The sequence below is a fragment of the Mandrillus leucophaeus genome, unplaced genomic scaffold, assembly GCF_000951045.1.
Source record: "Mandrillus leucophaeus isolate KB7577 unplaced genomic scaffold, Mleu.le_1.0 Scaffold25, whole genome shotgun sequence".
NCBI classification, from domain to species: Eukaryota; Metazoa; Chordata; class Mammalia; order Primates; family Cercopithecidae; genus Mandrillus; species Mandrillus leucophaeus.
The window spans coordinates 2,583,057-2,601,279 of record NW_012102587.1 but is presented as its reverse complement, the minus strand read 5'-3'; positions in this window follow the sequence as shown (position 1 = coordinate 2,601,279).

The window sequence follows — 18,223 nt, the reverse complement described above, 5'->3', positions numbered from 1 at the left end:
CACACTAGGACCCAGTGAAAACAAGAAAGATTCCTATCAAAGGGACAAAATGGAAATGACCTCTCCCAACTTTTCATATGTGTAGATTCAGCTGGGGTAATCAAAACGATGGTTTTATCATCATATTCCTTCCTTCCAGTTCAGGCCTGATAGGAATATCTAAAGACCTCTGTGGAATCATAGTAAAATGGGCAGATGTTGGAGCATGGTAGTAAGGATTGATTGAGAAAATATCAATGGTAAATATTACTTTAATAACTAGGTTAGTGAGTCAATCTTTGGGTTGAGACCATAAACCCAAATTCATCTTTGTTTAAATTATAGTACAGCATATTTGTATCATGTTGGAAAAGTCATTTACTGTGGTATAATACACATATATATTTGGTCTTTGTTCTGAATTCCTGGCACACAGTTCCTAGAACCTTTGGAATTTCCTGAGTGATAGAAATATCTCTTGTTATTCATAATGAAGCTGTTTCCATCACACCTGAGTATATGCTGATACGTGACTTCAGGTGGAGCCTTTAGATAACCTCTGGATGGGAGTGGGTATCAGAAAGACTAAGTATTTAGGAGATTGGAACTTCCAGCCCTGTGTGGCCACTGACCTCCAGAAAATAGGGTGAGACAGCTGGAGATTATGCTCTATAAAAAGTCTTGAGCAATGGATTTGGAGACATTTTGGGGTTGGTGAACAGGTCAATTTGTTCAGAGGTGGCACATCTAGAGATGTCCTGCCTAGAGAGGGCATGGGAGCTCTGTGTTACCCACTGTGCTATGCCTTGCCTTATGAATCTATTCCATTTGGCTGTTTCTGAGTTGTATGCTTTACAATAAGCCAGTACATAGAACTAAATAAACAGGAGAGAATCATAGGAACCCCAGATTTATAGTCAGTATTATATTTATAAAATATATAAATATATAAATATATTTATAGAAGTATTAGGTGGCCCAGGACTGCAACTGGTGTTGGAAGTGGGGACAGTCCTATGGGACAGAACCCTTTAATTTGTGGCATCTGATGCTCAGTCCAGGTAGACAGCATCAGAATTAAATTGAATTTTTGGGTACTCAGTTGGTGTCAGAGCCCTGGGGAATTTGTTGTTGGTGTGAGAAAACACCTGACACCTCTCAGGGTTTCTCAGTTTATCTGTAAAACAGAAATACTAAAGTCTATCTGTTAGGTTGCTATGTGGATTTAATTAGATATCATAAATGAAGTGCCTTCTATTTTGTCTTTCATAGAGTAGTTTTCTTTTTTTTTTTAGAAAAAGCTAACTATTCTTAAAAGATTTTATATAAAACAGTTTTAGTTCCACATCTTATGAGAAATTTTGTGTTGCCTAATTAGAGAAGCTTATAGCTCTGCCCCCATAGTTAGGATGTCTCAACCCTTGTCACTGACCTAAGATTCTCCAAGAATTCCAAAGATTCAGCTATGCCAGGGAATACAGATCAAGAGCAATCTTCTGTTTGCACAACTTTTTTTGTAATTGAAATTGTTTAAAAATGACTGTATAGTAGTGAGATTCACATCAAAAGCTTTGATGATGTGCGTCTTCTGAAAAACCAAAAGGTGCGGCCGAGTAGGCTTCACAGTCACAGTCACGATGCGCTGTGTTGAGGCTGCTGCTTAGAAAGGTGGGGCTTCTTCTCCCTGCTCACTCACTTGTCTGGCTGATCTCTCAGCTCAGCTGCAGGAGCTCGTTGGTCCTGAAGAGTGGTCTGTCTTTATTTGCTGATGCTTAAACTTTCCTTCTTGAAAACTGAATCATTGCTATTTGGTGCACATTTTCACCCAGTCTGAGTGCCACCTTACATCTTTCATTCTGCATCTTGAGAATTATGTTTTTACATTCAGAGGTGACAACTAGATCAGAGCACTGACTGCTCCCAATTTCACTTTCACAAAAGAGAGCAAAGGAGGTGGTGATGTGAGGTTTGGGGGTGATGATAAAGTCAGAGAGGGGAACTTCCACTGAAGCCCACATTATGAGAAGAGCTGAACGAACTTGTACTCTTGATCTCCCCTTAGAAGCTGGTTTTGTACCGGAACAGAGAGAAGTGCAGATATTAGAGACCTGGCTGATGTCTGGTGCTTTATTGCCCTGAATAGACAGAAAAATGCAGACCCTTGGGATGCAAAGTGCTTGCCATAGCTGAAAGTGAACAACAGAGGCTGGGAAGAAGCAGGGCCAAGCAAATCCAGCAATTCTCCAGGGCCGTAGCCCTAGGCCCAGCTGCTGGTGATCAGGACAAATTAGGGGCATGTACAGTGTTGAGATCAGAGTCCTGGGAAAGCACCTGTATTACAGGTCAGAGTGAAGGATGATCCCAGAAACAAGTCAGACAAGAGGCAGGTAAGTGAACAAAGTGATCACAAGTCAAGGGAAATGGTGAGTCCATAGTCTGTCAGTAGAAATTTACTTTAACTACTTCATCCTAGGCCATATTGTGTACATACATATATTGCACATCAAGGAGATCTGCTCCATTTTTCAATCGCACGTCAAGGAGATCTGCTCCATTTTTCTTTTTCTTTTTTTTTTTTGTATATGTGTTGCTGAAGTGAGCACAGATCTGCTAGCTTTTAATCAGAAAATCCACACTCCAGGGCTGGCTACTACAAGTTGTTTCACTTCCTTTCTTACTAAATACTATCAGAAGCTATACTAATTAAGCGTAAAGGTTGACAGATATTAGAAAGGTTGTTGATTAGCAATAATGAACATTAGAAATGTGCTTACATTTTTGTGCATTTTTGATATGCAATGTGTATGGATTAGGTAAAACATTTTGAAAACACTCTGATTTTAAAGGAACAGACATTAAAATCTAGTGTCTATTTCACTATATACCCTTAGAGATAACATGGGAGGTTCAATACATAAATAATCTTGTGCTGTGATGTTGCTTTAGAAGATTATTGGTCACAGTACTCCAAGAGATGATTTGCTGAAATACATAAGGAGAATATTGTAACAATTGTTTTCAAAGAACTTTCCATGCAACGCGTTTTCAGAACCTCAAAACAGAATAGTGCGATTTTATTAAGGCTGCATGCTTACTCGTAAATTGTGTACATGTGTAGCATAATTCAGTCTTGGGCTTAATTGTATAATTTCCTGGAAGCTAAATAATGAAAGAGTGTTAATTCTCACCTGTCTTCAATTACTGGGCAGCACTGGTGAGATTCTCAAAAGAAATCTAGTAGCTGCGTGTGACTACAGTACTCAGGAACTGTATGGATAGAGAAGAACAAGAATGACCTACGGACGAAAAAGACAGAGCAGTGGTCCAAAGGGAGTGAGTGAGACACCAGCAACAGGGAAGCCTTCTGGCTCAGTAAAAGCACTTGATCTGTGGTGGGGAATGCTTCAGGCTGCACTAGCTATGCCTTCTGTGGGGAATAGGCAACCTTGGGCATGGAAAATCACTGAGACAAGATTCCAGAGGCCCAGTTCAGTGCCAGCCCTAATTGGTCATGTGAACTTGGGTAAGACCCTTATCCCCTCTAGGTCTTGGCTTCCTGATGGGTTAGATGATGAGTTAAACAAAGTATTCTTGGCTGGTGTAGCACAGTGTGGTGAAGGCAGTAAGATTTCGGGGTCTTTGGTCTCTGTTATAATCTTAGGCTCACTCTGAATATCTAGGGCTTCTTGTGCAAGTTATTTAATCATTTAAGTTTTAATATTTTTAATGTATTAAATTTGGGCAATAATACCTATATCAAAAAGGCTATTTTTATTATTAAGTAAAAGGTGACATGAAAAGTGTTTAAAAGACTGTTTAATAGTGTTAGCCCATTCCTCTCACCTTTCCCTTTACACTCACACAATCTACTATTCTATGAGTTAAGGGGAAATTATTGATGGAAATTTGTGGCACAGGCACAGATTCAATTGTGATGTTATTGCCTCAGTATTGGGCTTGAGTGATAATAAACAGTGAAGATAAAGTTTACTTTTGAAGTGGAATGGTTACAGTACCATTGAGGGAATATATGTTTAACCTAATAAACTGGAGACCCATTTTGTAGTTGTATCCTACCCCATGGGAAGTACAAGGGACACAGCACACCAAACACTAGGAAAGCTTTACGATTACCAGTCAGGACTCTTGATCCAACTGGAAACATCACTGTGTGATGGATCAGAATTTGAAACATAAGGAGAATCTGGGCTAAATGAGCACAGAAATCATGACTTCAGCACCACTGGGAAGAGGGACTTCTCTCTGTATCTATAAATGTTTATGCATATACATTTATGCATATACACACACACACATATATATGTATATATAACATATATTTAGTATATTTAAAAATTATGAAATTATGATAAAATTGTGGCTTCAGTCATCAACAATTCTTTGTTAAGTCAGTAATGAATGACTTTTTTTTTTTTTTGAGACAGAACCTCACTCTGTTTTTTTGAGACAGCCCAGGCTGGAGGGCAATGGCATGATCTCGGCTCATTGGAATCTCGGTCTCCCAGTTCAAGTGATTTTCTTGTCTCAGCCTCCCGGGTAGCTTTGACTATGGGAGTCTGCTACCATGCTCAGCTACTTTTTGTGTTTTTAGTAGAGATGGGGTTTCACCATGTTAGCCAGGCTGGCCTCGAACTCCTGACCTCAGGTGATGCACCTGCCTCAGCCTCCCAAAATGTTGGGATTATAGGCAAGAGCCATTGCAGCTGGCCTGCACGAATTTTCTTTTATAAAAACTTGGTTTGCTTCATTCCTTATTTGACATTTTATTTTATAAAGTGATTTATTTGTACTTATAAATTTAAGCAATATAGAGGATGCAAGGGAAGAAAAACTTAGAAAGCAAAAATGAATCCCAGTCTAATGAAGGGGAATTAGTCACGGTTAGTATTTGATACACATGTAGATGGACCTGTGGATGCAGAGATAGACCTGGAGGCAGATTGGCAGAAAGATAGATAACTAACTAGAGGTGTCTGAAGACTGGGGTTGGAAGGGGTATCACGTACCCCTGGAACAAGTCTTTTTAGATGGCACACCCAGGGGATCCGTGTGTTTCACAATAATGTTCTTTAAGTCACTAGTTATCTCTGTTAGGATCTTATGACATCTACTTTCTCATTTTTCCTCTTCCCAACTTCATTTCCAACAGTTTCTCAGCCAGAAGGTTGGCTGGTGATAAGACAAGGACAAGTGAGAGTGCTTCCTCCTTCATCTCCATCTGTTTTGAAAAGGAGTCTTGTATGTGGACATTCCCCACTTTTCCTTGGTACCCCTCACCCCTCCTTGCAGCGTTAAATGGCTATTTGAGCACCATGAGCTTCACTTTCAGGGAGATCTAAATCCTACCTAAGGTCTGAGTTAAGACTACCTATATTTCAGCCTCCTACCTCATTTGTGCTCAATATAACTGTATTTGGCAAATATTCTTCCAAGTGTGAAATTTGGAGTTGGGGCATATTCTTGTTAGTGATGAAGGTGGAGCTTTCTTCTTGATATTTTCGTGTTGCTTTTATAGATTTTAGCAAGTTTTATGGAATGAGAAGTCAAAAAAGTATGGCTTTATTCAATGTGCTTGAGCCAGAAGTCCCCTACCTGTGAAGATTCTGGTACTCAGATTTAATACAATCAAGTGTCTCTTGAAATTTTATGTCTTGTTTTAATTTTTGGGTGTGCTATACCTTGCTTCAACACTACTAATAGAAAAAACCCAACTATATAGACAAGAATAATCAAGAAAAATACCTCAAGAGACGATGTGAAAAGATTTTTAGTATTTTATAATTTACCATTAAGTAGTAAAATATATTTAAAATCTGTGTATTTTTAAGAGGAAGCTCCAAATGAAAGAAATATGAAACAAACAAAGTTAGACATGGGAAGGAAAATGATCACCCCATTGCTATGTTCATCATGTCTTATTCTCACTATTTTAGGAATATCAAGGTGGCGTTTAGGCACCGTGTGACTCCTTTACTGTGAATCACCCTCCACAACCCCCAGGTGCAGGCTGCTGATTATTCTCTTCAGATTTTCTCCAGGAGTTCCCTGTTTCTCTGTCTTGGATATATATTTGGCTCTGCATGGTAGACCAGGAGCACCAGAACTGAGACATTAAAACCTTTTGAGTTAAATAGTGTTAGGAGATTATTTTCACAGGCGCCTTTAAAAATAGATGTATCCAATTACTGTAATTCTAATTTTTCAAATGCTAGTACTTTTGACAAGTTGCAGCTCTGTTTACCAGCTCTTATAGGAGTCTTATGATTTCCCCCAAAAGAGCAGCATGAAGCTGAAATTGTAAGTTTATCAAAGCAAATTGCATGCATTTTCCAAAGGCAAATTGCAGACCAAAGCCATTTGTAGATGAATAGAAAACTACATGAAAGAGAACACTCTACTGTGTTTGCCTACTCATAACTTCAACCCAAATTACCTTTTAAAACACTCTTTGGAAATCTATAGAACTTCAAAAGGGCCCATTAATGGATGTGTTGAAAATAGAACCCAACTTCTTAAACTCCAAACACAGAGTTTCACTATTCAACAAGGAAGTCTCCCAGAGTAAGGTTTAAACTTCAGTTCCTGAAGTTCATAGGCCAAAAATATACAAAGTTTACATTGTAGTTTCTCATTACTGTAAGACTCACCACATATTCAAAAGACCATTAGGAAGTCCTGAATGCACACTGTGTCCTACGCTGAAAAGGGCACAGTTTGTTGAAACTATTATCATGTATATCTAAACAAACTGTTTTACATAGAAAAAGGTAAGTAAAAATATTATTGTGGATTAAGGGATAGAGGATTGAAAGGACTATTTCAACGGCTTTTAACAAACTCAGCAGATTCAAAACTTGAATTCAGGTCTCAACTTATCTTTCAGGAGGAAAATGCTGAAAGTGTACAGCGAATGTAACTTCGGTTTTCTGTACAATATTTAATGAGATAAACGCCTCCCTTCCTGTGGTGTTGGTAACTCAGCATTTGCCTTGCATTTTTATTCTCCAGCTTATTCTCTTCTCTGTCCAGAAGGCTGATTTTCATGGGCGGCATCAACTGCATTCCCTCCCCACTTTCAATTTTGCTGGTATAAAGCATCAGAGGGAGATCAGAGGATGAAAAATAGAAAGATCAGGGCGTTTATTCCTCCCACCCTACCCTGGCTTGAGTTCAGGTCTGACAGTGTCTGCAGCACTGGCACTATAGCCCTGAGGGCCACCTTATTCCATACCCAGCTCTTAACTAAGCTCCGGTAACACCATTGCGTCCACCTGTTCCATCAGGCTTAGAAGTGGAAAAGGCTCTTCACACTTGCTGGCCGCTAGGTGTCTACATATCCCTTGTAGGTTGCTACCTCTTCGCACACCTTGTTATACACTCCCCTCATTAAGAAGCTTCTTTGAAAAATCCTTTGCCCACATCCTGGCTAACACGATGGAGCCCTGTCTCTACTAAAAATACAAAAAAAAATTGTCCAGGCATAGTGACACATGCCTACAGTCCCAGCTACTCGGGAGGTTGAGACAGGAGAATCACTTGAACCCGGAAGGCGGAGGTTGCAGTGAGCCGAGATTGCGTCACTGCACTCCAGCCTGGGCGACAGAGTGAGACTCTGTCTCAAAGAAAATAAAATAAGTGTCAAGGTCATGAAAGTTAAAGGGAGACTGAGGGACTTACAAATAGGAAGAGACTGAGGAGACATGACTACTGAATGCAGTGTGGGATCCTGATTTGGATCCTGAAACAGAAATAGATTCATGGTGAAAATTTGGTTAAAAACCTGGTAAGATTTGAATAAAGTCTGTAATTTAGTTAATGGTATTCTAAGAATGCTTATTTCCTGGTATCAACAAATGTACATTGTAAGGTGTTAACATAAGGGGAAGGTGAGTGAAGTATGGACACTCTACATAACATTTTTGCACCTTTTCTGTAGGTCTAAATTTAATTCACAATAAAATTTTAAATTAAAAAAAAAAAAAAGAAAAATCCCAACTAACTGAGCGTGCCATGTGTTTTAAGACTGGGGTCCTGACCGATACACATTTGTGTATCTAATTTTAAAAGCCTATTTCACCTCGTGTTCTTGCATACAATTATAGTGCATAAGCTTGTGGTTAGAGATAAGCAAACACGCTGAAACTAAAATGCAAATGTGCACTGGAATACTGTAACTTAAAAGCTGCCACCAAAATAATTTCTGCAGCACACAAGTCCTTCCTGTGCTTAAGAGATGAGTCTACGTATGCACACAGGTGCTTTTCTTAGCAAGAGCTGCTTCTTTTGTGGGTAACTCTAGGCCCTCTCTCTGGTGTGGAGTCTCTGTCTTGTTTGGGAGTCCTGATCTTCTCACTTATCCTCTGCTGAGCCTTTCCAGGCAAGCCAGTGATTCAGGAAAGACCACTGACAGTGTAGAAAGTACACAGTTTTGTTTCTACAGTCCAGCTAGCGGGGAGTCCTGGTATTCAGAAGGGGAATTAATTCTTTATTTTGGATTGAGGGATATGTTTGGCATTTATTAATTAACAAGTGTGTGAGAGATCCTGAGAATTTCAAACATTTAATTTTTAAAGGAGTCTAAGTTTAAACTTAACTTCATTATAGAAAACTTCCTTCTGCTTCCTCAACTTCACTTGTTGGAATTATTTTATTTTAGAAATGGCAAGCTTTCTCAAAGATGAATGCAAAGCTCATGTCAAAGTAGAGCTCTCCTCTCTCTCAATTTTATTTCTACTATTTTAACTATTTCATCTTATTTATTTATTTATTTATATTTAGTTTTTCTGGCCCATTAGTTCCGTGATTTAATTTATTATTTTACTTTAAAAGATTTTCCCTTGCCAGTCAAGTAGCATTCCATAGAATACATGAGAGAATACATTTTTGAAGAAAACTAGTAAACAACCAATTAAAACTCTTTATGGGTTTTCTTCCACATATAAATTACTATTCTGAACATGAAATAATAAAAATAAACTTTGGAATGAAAGTATATAAAAATGCCAATAGAAATTCTAAGCGTGGGATAATCAGCCTTGAGGTAATTGATAGCTGCCTATACTTACATACTTTGTCATCTGTCAATCATTTATTCAACAAATATTTTCCACAGCTCCTATAGACAAAGCATTTTAAGGGTAGTATTAAAAACAAAATATTTTCCCTGCCCTAAAAGTCTTTATAATTTATTTCAGAAGAAGAGAAAGGTACTCTTTTTGGTGGATGGGGACAGAGTCCCTCTCTTTCACCCAGGCTGGAGTGCAGTGGTGCAACCTCAGCTCACTGCAACCTCTGCCTCCCGGGTTCAAGCAATTCTCCTGCCTCAGCCTCTTGAAGTAGCTTGGACTACGGGTGCCCACCACCACGACTGTCTAATTTTTGTGTTTTTAGTAGAGACGGGGTTTCACCATATTTTCCAGGTTGGTCTCGAACTCCTGACCTCAGGTGATCTGCCTGACTCGGCTTCCCAAAATGCTGGGATTACAGGCGTGAGCCACCACGCCCGGCCTCCAAGAAAGGTACTTTTTAAGGAAGTGCAATGATAGTGGCAAATAAGAGTTCCAAACAGAATGAAGCCTCTTCCTGGTAGTGGGAACTGGGGTTTCTGATCTCAGCTACAGATCGGTTATCTCTGACAGGAACCATGAGACCTGTGCAAATGAATGACTGTGTACAGTTCTAGTCATTGATCTGATCCTCAAAAAAAGATGTGATAAATGTGGATTAATTGAATAAGGGATTGTGTGTGTGTATGAGTATGTGTGTGGGGGAGGGAGTGTAAAGTATGCTACTACTTTGTTCTTTGAAGATAGATTAAAAACACCTCCATGTCTTCCTTCAGTATGCAAAGACGAGACGTGGGAGAAGTGTGAATGCAAGTCTATTCCCCAATTTCTAGGATTTGCTCTCCGGGTTTGGTGGGTTGGGACGGGGTTCAAAGTTTCAAAGAAATATTGCACAGCCAAGAAAATAAAATTCTGGTATACCTATTCAGTTGCTAGGCAGTTACTAATAGGTTGTTGATAATTCAACCACTGGTATGCTTAGGTTGGCTGAAATACAATTAATTTGAAGAACTATCTAGGAAAAATCCTGGATAAGAGACCTAGAAGGGATTAAGGAAGTAAGAGTGGCTCAGGCACTTCTCTAACCATTCAACTGTATAATGGAGCTCAAGCAATGCTTTTCCTCAATCTTTAACCGAGTGTACTGGTGGGAAGATGCATCATGACACAGATCCAGGAAAATATCATCTCTGAGTCTTTCTGCCTTTTTGTGTTGGTTGGGAGAGGCTAAAAGAGACTTCTGAGGAGGAATGACAAGTGTTAGAAGAAGCGTAGCATATGTGCTACCATTTCAGGGCATTACAGCAGAGAACTCAGAAAGGCCAGAATCCTGTACCAAACGGTAACCACCTCTTTTCCGGGTGAGACAGCTACCAAAGAAAGACACGTGAAGCAAATGGAGCCAAACGAGATGATCATACTGATCTCTGCTACATTGAGCTACAGCACACGGGAGTCCCAAAACTTGCTGGGCCGCCTTTCACCTTCATGTTCACTCTTATTAACTTATGATGAGCCCTCTGCCAAACTGTCATATTTGAAAGAGCTTTTACCAGAGAGGAGGAGGGGGAGGAAGAGAGAAAGAAAAAAAGATAAGCAAAAGGGCTGGACTTGCCGTGTAATCACCAGATAAAAACACTAAAAACTCAGTTAGATGATGCTGGAGGGTGACCTCTTACATGACCCAATCAGAGATTTGACATTTATCTCCTGAGTGTGAATCCCATCTCATCAAGGATTTGGGACAGTGGGGATGAGGAGACACATTCTCTCTCCCTTTCCTTGCTCAGCCTTATTCTCTCTGTTCACTCTTTGGGCCTCAATGCACTTTTGTGGCCAGTCCAGTTTGTGGCCTGCCCCTTGCATGGCCATCTCTGCAGTATCAGTGAAAACTCACCAGACCCTCTGTGTGGCCACTCTTTTTTTCTTTTCTGAAAACAGTTTAGATACTTATATCCACCCCATGCAAATTCCTCCGGGATATTGCTCTTGAGTTATCCTTGAGAAATTTCCATCTTGAAACATGTCTATCTCCATATGGGGAAATTTAATTAGTACTCCTATTGTAGGGATTAGGGGAAGCACAACTACACTTTTCAGCAGCTTCAATGACTTCACCAAAGGGCATTTATTTACTTAGTTATACCAACTGTTTGTTCACCGGATACCATCTCCTTTGACCCTTTCTATGTGCACACAAACACATACACACAGTGGGTGTTGACTGTGAGAACTGATAATATCACACCCATTTTAGATACATCATTGGGGCAAAAGGGAACATTTCTGGGAGATATTTTTCTTTTCGTTGTGGAAATTCTAACAATCTCATTTTATTTTCTCATTATTCAAATTATTAAATTATTGTCTTTCTCTCTGTGCTTACATAGGGATCATCTTTTGTTATTTTAATCCATTTCAAGAGCATATCTCCTCTTGCCCTATTCAGGGATGATTGCCCCTACCTGAACTCCATCTTGCTCCAACAAACAAGCCATATAATTAGAGATCACACTCTTAGTCAAAAGTCTGACCAGTTAAAGAATTAATTCCCTGTGGCTGGGAGTATGGAAAGCAAAAAAGAAAAACTCTGTTATGATTTCTATAGATGGAAGGAGAAATGTGCTATTTGAATGATAGCGTTTAGTTGTCATTATCTAGAAGAGATACTTCATTTAAACTTCTCCTTTACTTAAACACCTCAGTGCTCACATTCCTGCCTGGAACATTTTTAGCAATAACTGCTGGTTGTCAATGACAACAATCATATTTAATTGTTCATCTTGACATGCTCCAGCACTCTATTAAGCAAAGATTACAATAGATTGAATAAATGAAAAGCAAAGATGCTGGCTAAGAGTTCTGAACATATCAGTGGAAATAATGAATTACATCATCCTTCCATGAAAATGCAGGAAAGGCCAACACAGGTCAAGAGCTTGTTAGAGTTTCGGGTTGTCCATTTTTGACTGAAGTAAAAAGAAAGCAAGTTTATTATGGATTATACATGTTAGCAGGGAGAGGATGAAGGTCAAATTTCTTGATTAGGTGTTATTTAGCTATTTTACCATATCTCAAAGTTATAATTCAGAAAGAGAATGAAATATATCTTGTTTCTTATATGAATTTTTAAAAGGTACACAGTAGATAGTCTTACTGAATTTTAGTTTAATTGCACTTTCATCTCAATATTATTATTTTATCAAGCCAGATAAGTAAATAATATCCTTTCATCAGTTATCAGAGCACAGTTGTAATATAAATGGGATTAGTACAATGAATGCCTTTGGAGAAAATTATAAAATGTCCTTTCATGTAAATACAGTTTTATAAACACGACTTTCCTTTGTTTTAATTCAATCTCTGATGAAAATGTAAAAATTTTAAAATTCTGGGAAGAAGAAACGTATCTGATCATTTTTAAGTAATTGATAGATCACAGTAGAATTATGTTTTTCTTTTAAATGATGAGGATAGAAAATTTGAATCGTTTAATTAGACATGTCACTGAACCCAGATGTAAGGGGATCACTTTGATGCCCTAGAAAGAACTTTATACTGAATGAAGAAGTCCAGATATCATATTCTGATGTTGGCTAAATACTAATTATAAAACCATCATACAAAATTATTATTATTATTTTGCAGCAAGTGACTGTTAACATTGAATGTGTGTTATCAACTTAAAAAGTCTATTCTTTCTTGAAAATATGTGTCATAAATATTTTCTCCTCAAATAATAAACACACCTTTTATAAATGAGTTAATTTATTACAGAATTGTCTATTTATGACAGCATCCTTCTGCCATTTATCCAATAATTATTTTGTTAACTATTACATTTCATAGGCTTAATGTCTTGTAATTGTTTTGGTAAACCCCCTTAATATCTCTGTGTGTACAGAAAGCAGGGAATGGGCATTTTAAGGGGCTGAGATTTGCAAATTGTCTTTTAGAAAGTTTGTAACAATGTACCCAGCCCAATAATAAACAAGAACGTCTTTCTATTGATTATACTAAATTTCTACTTTCCTTTAAAGTTTGGCAAAATTATAAGAAATATTTAATTATTATTATTTATTTATGATTTGTTATATTCATAAATAATCCATCCATCCAATAACAAATAATTTATCTATCCAAATTATAAGAAATATTATTAATTATAATTTACTAATAAATAATTTATCCAATAATAAATAACTCATCCATGTTGTCTATCATGTGTTATTTTAATATTTAATATTTATTATTTGATTTAATTTTTAAATAAATGAGGTTGCATTTTTTAATGTATTTATTGACCATTTGTCAAGTCTCTTGTTAATTTCCTTGACTTCTTATTCCTAATTAGACTTGCATGCTATTCATGTTGCAAATATTTCTCAGTTGGTCAATTTTTCTTTCTTTTTATTATAGGCAATGTAAACTTACTACAGAAAGTTGTAATTTTAAGGCGTCTCTGGCACCAGAATAAATGCATGCTAACAAATAATACATGGTACAGTAATAATAAATGGTACAGGAATAATAAGTGGTACGGTACAAGTTTAAAGTCCACAGGTTGGGTGGGAACCAAATGGTACACTGTCTTCACAATATGGGGCATGGTCTTTGTGAGGACAACTCCTCTAAGCCCAGCTTTAATTATGTAGATTTTTGAGAGTGTCAGAAGTTTGAAGTAGGATCAGTGAATAGGATTCTATGGTCCTAAATATTGTTTTAATTATCTGGTATTCCAAAAAGTGTTTCCTGAAAGTTAAACAATGAGAGTTGGTTTCCTTTCACTTTGCTAAGTGGTGTTTTATTTTTTCCTTCTTAGACTATATGCATGGTCTGTAATTATGCATGAGGTCAAATTGATGAGGGTTAGCCAAATACGCTGAAATGTCAGTCTGAGAATTTTAAGTGTAACTCTTGCAGAAAATAAGAGCAAACTTGTCCTACTAATACTGACTACCCTGGAGGACGACTGTACTTTAGTAAGTCTAATGAGTTGTTTTTCATTGAGTCAATTTTTTTACATCAATGTTCCTTGAATATTTATTCTGCATCAAACCCTGTATTCAGCAGTATTTGGTTAAAGATTGTCTATTTACTTATCTTTTATTTGTCTATCTATTATCTATCTATTTATCTATCATCTATCTATCCATTTATCTATCTATAACCATCTATCCAACTATTTATCTCTATCTATCTATCTATCTATCTATCTATCTATCTATCTATCTATCATCCATCATCTCTATTCATTATTCATCTGTCTATGCTGTCTATCTATTAGCTACCTATTTAGCTAGCTGGCATCTATCTATCTGTCTCTATCATCTGTCTTGATAGAGATATACAGATAGAGATACAGTTTTTTCCTCAGGAAAGTCAGTGTTAAATAAGGCTATCAACTGAGCATAAGGATGAGGACAGGTGAACGATAGAGGAATCTAATTCAAATGGGTAGTTCAGGAAAGGCTTCTTTGGGAAGGGGATCATTAACACTGACACTTGAAGGGCACGTGCATGTATGCATTATGTGGATAAACAACCAGAGGAAGTACTGGAGAGAACTAGAGAGAAAGAAGCAAGATTCAACATGGTTTTTAAAAAAAGTGTGCTTAAAAAAAGTTACAGGAAATTACCCTGTCAGTCAGTGTTTCTTAAGGCTGAGCATCAAGAGAAATAATTCCCGGGGATGTTAAAAGCTCAGATGTGTGGGAACTATCCTAGGCCTGTTGAAAAGAAGCTTAATGAGTCCACAATAGGTCTAAAGCAGTGGCAATCTTGAAGAAAACACAGAAAAAGACAGAGACTGAAGACCAATGCAAGCAATTCTAATTCCAGACCCAAGGAAATGAGATAATAATTATAATTTCTAAGTATTAAAGTCAACCTTCTACAAATGTACAGAAACAGAAACCCAGGGCAATATTTAAAAATGAAGAAATGAAAAAAAAAGATAATGTATTTATAAAACTGTGCATCTACAGCTTAATTTTTTAAGAATAAATACTGCTTTTACTAGTAACTTAAAGAAAAAGGTTATGATTTAGGCAAATAATAAGGAAGAAGTAAATTGAATTCAGTTAATGACTGATTCAAGTCATTGATTGAAGAAACAAATAACAAGTTTCTTGACTTAAACACCCTATTTATTTTTCTAAGTTAGAGTAAGGCTCAGGAAACAGCAAGTTTTGTCTGAAAAAATTTTTAGCAAAACTCAGAAGTTCTCCCTCAAATCAAGGAATTCCTCTCTCTCTCTTTCTTGCTCATTTGCATGCACACACACCAGCAGATTCTAATCACAGTGAAAAATACCAAGATCAATAAATATGCTATTCAGATATAAGAAACTTTAATATTTTATAATACATGCTCTATATTTTTAAAGGAATAATAGGGCTATAGTTAAAGTCTGTTTTGCATTACCATCTCAGTCTTACTTCTTTCACTTCTTCCCTTTGCAAAAAAATGTCATTTTACTGAACATTAAATATTTAGATCTAGGTCATTTCCTTTAAATGCTGTCTGAACATTTATGTATGAATGTATTACAATTTCCATACCCATTCCTCTAATAATGGAAATTTAATATTATTCCCAGTTTTCTATATTACAAAATGTTGCAATAAATATGAATATTTTTATCTCTTTGTGGAGGCTATGGAAGTTCCCATTTAGAGTTCTTATTTAGAAATGGGAATTCTCAGTTGCAACAGACATCAATATTACTAAATCTCATCCTTTTCCTCTATTTTTTAGTTCACATTTTTGCCCCCATTTGTACTTAATCACACTCACCAAAAGGGCGGTAGGTGTGGTTGCGTTTCTTGCCTGTCACTGTGTGATGGTTTGAAGCAGCTAATCCTTTCAAAAGCTAAATGGAATGTAAAGACTTAGCCCTCTTTTAGAGATAAAGAAGGCTAAGTTAGAGCATGCTAAGTATGTTTTTTAGATATCATCGAGAAAATGGAATATCCATTATTGTAACTGAAAAGTCTGGGCTGTTTCAATTGAGTTCAAAAGCCACAGTAAAACATGAATTTAGAAGCAAGCTGTTAGAGAAAACATGCATGTGAATGTGTATGTCTCTGTGTGTTTATGTATAAATATATACCATGTAAACTATAACACAGATAAGTCAGTCTCCTACCCACTATACATGTGTGCACGTGTACACACAGACACACAGAAAAACATGCATTGTATCAGGGTTATTTCCAGACCACCTATAATATTGGATTATAAATTACTGCCTTTAATAACATAGTTTTGCCGGCAGCTTGGTAGGAAGTCCCCAGTAAGAATTAATTTGAAGGATATAGTTGCAAGTTGCAATGTCTTTCTACTTTCCAAATATTTCCCTTGTATACTTCAACAGTGCCTGGTGTTTCAACGTTGGTGATTTATTCACTTGTTTTCAGGCACTGCAATCTCCAAAGGTCCTACTTTCAAAATAAAATTTTAGAATTTATAGAAAACGTGTATTATGCCACTAAGATTAGAATGATTGAATAGATCTAAAGCATTTATAACCATTTCCCTTTTGGGGTGTCCAAGGGAGAGAATAGAGTCATAGATTCTGAGTTCTGTTTCTGGTTGGGCCAGTGAAATACCTTCCTCATCCCTTGTCTGCTTTTCTCTAGAGACAGAAACTAAAATCCAAGGCTCAGGCTGCCAAAAGCTTAAAACAAAACAACAATAACAATAAAATAAGGCAGGTTGGACAAGTCTGTGGGATGGTGAGGGTGTAACAAGTCCTGGAGAGGGGATGTTCCAATAGATAGAAGACAAGAGTAGATGGGAGAGGGCTTCCCACAGCGGCTCACCTATAACACATCTCTAAATGTCTTCTTTAAACACCATTTCCCTTCCCCAACATAGCCGATACACTCTCTTTATATTCTCACCCATCCAGGCCTCTTATTATCACACTTCTCTTCCTTCCTTATCTAACTCTCCCTGCCCTCAGGTTCTGAGCTACTCCCTGCCATGGACAGCCCCTCCACACCCTCAACCTCAACAAGGCTCATGTGATTCTCTCTTCATTCCAGTGTAATATTTCTCAATCTTGCCATGATTACCAGTTTGAGCTGAATAGTTCTTTGTTGTAGGGGAAATCTTGTGCATTGTAGGATGTGTACCAGCATCTTTGGCCTCTAGCAGTTAGATGTCAGTAGGATCTCCCCAACTGTGACAACCAAAAATGTCCCTAGACATTGTCAAATGTGCCCTGGGGGACAAATAGTTGAGAACCACTTTTGTGGATATAATCTCTATCTCATTACACTGGTAATTGCAATACAGAGTAGTCTCAAACCTAAATAATGAGATTCAGAAACTATGGGAAGTATAGTGTTTATCTGAGTGCAAAGCTGGAGGATGACCACCTGGAAAACACATACTCTAAAAGAATGGGTCATCGTTCCTAGGTGGATAAGTTGAGGTTGCAGTTATATAGGGGGAGTTGCAACATTTTCCATACAAGGTCAGTGCATAGGTTATAGCAATTTAATAAGCTAGAGATTGCCACAATAAAAGGAAGATTGCCTTGACATTCCATGAGGAGGGGTGATGATCCGAGGCGGGTCTTATCTCTGTTGCCACAAGGCCTTTCCTAATCATTTAGAGGAAAGAACAGAAGTTCTAGTTGCACACTGTGTGACTCAGGCCACATAGCCAGAATCCTCTCTGAGCTCAAAATGCCTTAAAGTTCCAACAGTTTCAAGTTTGAATTATTTAATTTTACAGTAGAAAAAGATGTCAGGAAGAGTACTGAGAAAGTATCTAACCCAGAATAAAGAGTTCAGAGAGGGCCCCCTAAAGGATGTCAGAAATGTCAACGCATATGGTTGAGAAAGAGTTTTCTAGGTTGAGATACATCACATATGGAAGCCTGCTGATAAATGATAATGAAACATCAGGGGAAATATTAAGTAATTCAGAGTACCAGCAGGGAAGAGGTGAGATACCGCTGGAGGAGGTGGGTGAAAGGAACGGGATGAAGAACTCGTGTACTATGTGTACTATGATGAAGAGTTTGACCTGCTCCTGAGGTCAAGAGAGGACCACTGAAGCATTTTAAACACAGAAATAGTTTCATTTTAGAAAAGTTCTTCTGGTAGCCTGTGGAAATTAAAATCAGCAAAGATAGAGAATAT